This window comes from Branchiostoma floridae, chromosome 5, assembly GCF_000003815.2.
Source record: "Branchiostoma floridae strain S238N-H82 chromosome 5, Bfl_VNyyK, whole genome shotgun sequence".
NCBI classification, from domain to species: domain Eukaryota; kingdom Metazoa; phylum Chordata; class Leptocardii; order Amphioxiformes; family Branchiostomatidae; genus Branchiostoma; species Branchiostoma floridae.
In genome coordinates, this window is record NC_049983.1 from 5,996,724 (window position 1) to 6,001,905 (window position 5,182).

The window sequence follows — 5,182 nt, forward strand, 5'->3', positions numbered from 1 at the left end:
GGTGGTATAGCATTTGGGACATCTCAGGTGGAAGTTGTGGGTGTCCACCTGATGAGGACAGAAACAAACATACATCGCGTAATCCTTACGTCACAAGCTATCTGACTAATCAAGACCATAGTCTGCCCAGGTCAAAAGATTCTACTGTAGTACCAAGGTCACACACCAGGGGACCAAAAATGGACATTGACCTTCGTCTTCCTTACACCTACCCACATACCAAATATCATCGTAATATCCAGAGAGTTATGCTGACCACAAATATCTGGAAAGACAGACAGACACACAGACACATCGATAGACAGACACATCCAAAACTATATGTCCCTTTTTCATGGAGATAACTAGAGACTAGAATGGCAACATTTTTTTACGAAAATGCAGGATGTTTCACTCCCAATGTTAAAGGCAGTATGAAACGGTGCCTTCAGAAATAAGATATGTTCTCCCCCTAATATACTAACGTTACTTCTGTATCCATACGTTTCTCTCAGGTTGAGGCATCAATACAATATCTTCAAGTTATATGATCAATATCATATGTACGATGAATTTCACATATGACATACTTGCAACATACTTATGTACATGCACTGTACCTCTCTCATATGACAAAAGTGAGGGAACTTTTCACTTTACCTGTAACTAAATTGGACATTGCTATCATTAACATAGTTTACATAGCAAATTAAAAACCACTAATTGCACCTCATTTATCATTTGTGGCAACTGATTCTTAGTTCATGTAGTCCGTGTCTTATGTTTGTAATTTTTAAATAATCTTATTATTCTGAGCCACCGGGGCTCAAAACACTCCTTGGCCAACTGAAAACCTTATGTCACCGGTAGATCTGCTTGGAAATTAATCTTAAAATTAATCTTAAAATCACTGGAGAAACAAACGCCGGGAAGCAATACGCTCCATGCGGAAATAACAAGTATTGCACAAATCAAGAAAAAAACTTACATCACTCAGTCTCAGTGGCTGCTTGCACCTCCTGCATTGATGTCCGAACTGTAGAGAAATCATTTCATCTCTTAATTTTCTTATGCCAAAGCACTACACGAAAACTTGAATATACGGTCGTTTTTGGGGTTGCATATGTCCCGTGAAACCTGGTGTATCCGGGGCATGTGCAGTCATATCCTGTTATGACAAGCGCGGGTCCTGCATATTACCGCTTATGCCTGCACATCCGGTAATTAGACATGTATGGGGATATGCGGCCCCTGCTCACGTCTCGTGTCTTGAGTAATGCCAAACAAGAGACCATCTTGTGTGTGAATTGATAGACGTAATGATGCTTTGTCATAAGAATAGGTTTGAGTAAGATTGGTAAAGGACATCCGCTTTACATAAAAGTACTCTCCAAGCGGATGTGTATTGACTTGTCTGGCATTTTTAGTCAACAAAACTCACAAACGCCTGATCTAAACGAATGCATTGTTTTACAAGAACAAAGAAAGGCCTACGCACGAATGGCGCGTATCATCGTTTTCCAATGAATTGTTACCTAGAACGAACACTAAAAATAACTTTGAGCGCGTCGTGTACCAGCGTTTGCTTAAAAGCTTCGGTTTTACGTTTTTAGCTAATCAACTAATTTTACTTTTTTTTTGTAACTTTTGACACGAAAGAAAACATGGCTTACCCACGCTCAATTTTGATATTCGTTTTTTTTTTGCTGCGGCAGTTTGTTGCCTAGATTGAACGACACGAAATGGACATTCTATGTAAAATCTAACACATTTGATGATAACATTCTCCACCATTCTATGGTGGGGTAGTCATTTTACGCCCTAAGCTTATCAATCAACTTAAACGGCCGCTTCAGTCTAAACACCAATGTTGTGCTTTTGACACAAAAGAAAACATGGCGTATATGATATACCCACGCTCGCATTGGAAGCCTTCATTCGTTTTTATCCTTGTGGATAATGCTTGTTGCAAAAACAATATGTTTGTTACCAGACTGATGTATGAAATCATTAACAATTACAGTAACACATTTTCACCTAGTTCCTTGTGGGTATTGTTTGACTGTGAACTGGCCAGGTGACAAAAGCTGAATATAGCTACAGTGGACCTCCCGACCTATTGTGTCTGTCTGTATGCAAATACTCATCAGAACTAGCCAATTGTATTTCACACAGCATGTAGGTGTTTGAAAATAAGGACCAATCAACACACATGTCAACATTTTCAAATTTTACAGTTGGCATTTCAGAGCTAGACTTCTTTCTGTGAGGTTGCGCTTTTACGCAACGGATCCCGATAGCTGGATATCTGCATGCACGGCAGACAACGTCAGTGAACACTGAGGGATTTAGAATGATACGACCTCGAGACTAAACAACATCTTGCCGCGTGGAATTTGAACTGCCTACGCTGAAGGAATGGATTCTGCTTGGAGTGTTAAACAACTGTAATTTTATAGCTAGTATCCAGCCTCGCGCGCGGGCAGGCTCTGTAGAGTACGACTGACATGCCCGGTTGTGATTTTGCGGACGGTTTGAGACTATGTCACACGTCGCCATGTAGGGCTGGCTTAAAAGTTGCTGCCGGAGGCCGTGGTTGGCTCGGGTGATTTCTGCTTCGGCCCCGTGGACAGTGGAGGCTGCCCACCCGTGTCGCGATGGATCAATGGTTACCACAAATCTTCACGTCCACGTTTAGAAATTTTGCCGCAGCTGTGCTCCTGACTAACAAAAGTCTGTGCAGAAGACGGGTGGACAACAGAATGTATGATAGCGGAAATGCAGAACTTCACAAGACGTAAAAGGAGCATCATTCTTAGCACATATGGAGGAAATCGTCAGGACAGTCTACTGTCCAGAAATACTTTGAAAAAAATAAAGAAAATTCATTCACCATTCAGAAAGAATAAAAGCAAAATAAACACACTACAGGGGGATCCTAGGTAGGGCAGGGTAGTAAAACAAAGCTGCTTTCAATGACAAAGGGTATAATGAAGCCGCTCAAGCCGAGGCCTGGGTGAGATAATTAGGTGATAATTAGGTGCTAAGAAGGGTGCATGTCCCGAATAGGCAGGCATATGCAGGAAATTTGGGTCGGATGAGCGGACATGGGCGGGACATGCACCGGGATGGCCAGGCACATATGCAGGCATTATCGGCCTCCATATGTCCCGCACACTAATAGTTGTGAATCTCCGGGTCATATGCAGGTCCGTCTATACCAAGTGTGCGGACGGCATATACCCGTTATCGGCCACATATTTTGAATATCTGGGTTTATATACAGGAGTATTCGACCCGGATATTCGCTTTTTCGTGTAGTGAAGGCCGTGTTGATTTCATTATATGGATGTCATCCCCTGAGAACCTCAAAACTGATGCGAGCGTGCGAATGAAAAAGAAAGTTTGGCCCAAAAGTTGCCTAGATTATAAAATCTAAGTGGTCAGAAATGATTAACAAATGACTTCTTCTTTTTCTCGTGTGAACAAATCGCTGAAAACATGTATAGTAAGTTATATACTTAACACTAGATCCTTCATTTTTTTGTTCTTTCACATCTTCGTCTATGACCTTGGAATTTGACCTTGCCACTCTATGACATTAGTAGGCATTTTTTGTGTGCAATCTACGGCATATCTTTCCTCATTTGCATTTGTTTTGTACAATTTATGGTTGAAACGTTCTATTTTCTAGAATAAACGGCCGAAAATTGATGGGCACTCGTATGTCATCCATATAATGAAATCAACATTCCCTAATAGACAATCCTTTGTGAAATACATTGCATCTAGATCTGTATCTGTATTTGAATGGAGTAAAACACCAGAGAATATAATATATAATAGAAATTAAGAAATACAAGTTGTTTTTATCCATCTATGGTAACTGTAATGCGGCATATATGTTCAATGCGTGTGCAGAAAAAATACGCTGTGCCGACAATGTTCTAGAACAACATGGAGAACTGAAACTTCATAGCTACTATACGGAACTGAAAAATGAGCTCTCAAAGCAAACACTGCCTCTTCATTGTTAAACGGCAAAACCACAGCAAATATATTTCTAGTTTGAGTCAAAATAGATTTTGAGAAGGAGTGTGAATGTATGCCTATGGCGAAATGTCACGAGCTCAAAGAAACGACCAAACAAACTGAAAGGTAAAAAGAGGTTGGAATTCGGTATATTGGCAAACAAAGATTTCAGAACTTACCGGGGTGAACAGGTTCCTAACGGTCAATCTAACCGACTCCAAGTCCAACTCTTTTGAGAGTACTGCGGGCATTTTAGATATTGTCTGTCAATATAATTTTTTGACGGAAATACCTCAAATTATTTCAAATCTCACAAAATCTAGTTGAAAGATTCGGCACCAAAGAAAAATCGTGCGAACACTAGCTCGAAGATGATTTGTGTGGTGGGCAACTCGACTGTGACGTCATAACGTTCCAATCTCTTTACTGTTGCGTTCAGGTCGATCGCTGATTGGCTGACAGTCTTTGACATAATGACGTAACTGACAGGGACGCTTGAATCGACAAAGCGCGAAGGACCATGGGAAACAAGGACGCCACACACATACGTCATGTAACACGTAACAATGCGCTCGTCTCAGCTTGGTAACCCAAAGCGTCGGCCGCACACGTTATTCACCCCGACCAATCGAATGGGGACATCCCTCGCGAATGTGCACACTCCTCTAGAAAATAGGACACTCCTCGACTTTCAAGGGGGCGCTCCTCCTGGAAAGGGGATGTTTCTCCCTCATTTAGGGGACGCTCCTCCGGAAATGGTATGGTCATCGGGCATAGGGGACGTCCCTCCAACACCCCCGCCGGCCCGTGGAATCGGCCGCTAACCCGACAAATCCCTTTCTAGTTCATCTAAATCACAACATCCAAAACTTTAACCCCGTCAGTGCTCTCGACAAACGTCATACCTCGCCAGGTAATGATAGTTTTTTATTAAAAATTGAGGCATGTTGGGAAAAAAAGCCGCCCGCGCGGCAAAACATCACCAGTCTTCAGTGTTAAAATGGCGGCGTACCGCACGCCCGGCAAGCACAACATCGAGTTTTAGCCTAAATATCCGCGTGCTTGTCGAGTTTTAAGGCCTCTCTCCCCAACACACGTACATGGGAGAAGTTTCTAACACTATGTCATATCCGTGTGCTTGTCGAGACTGGCTTCCCTCCCAGGACATGTA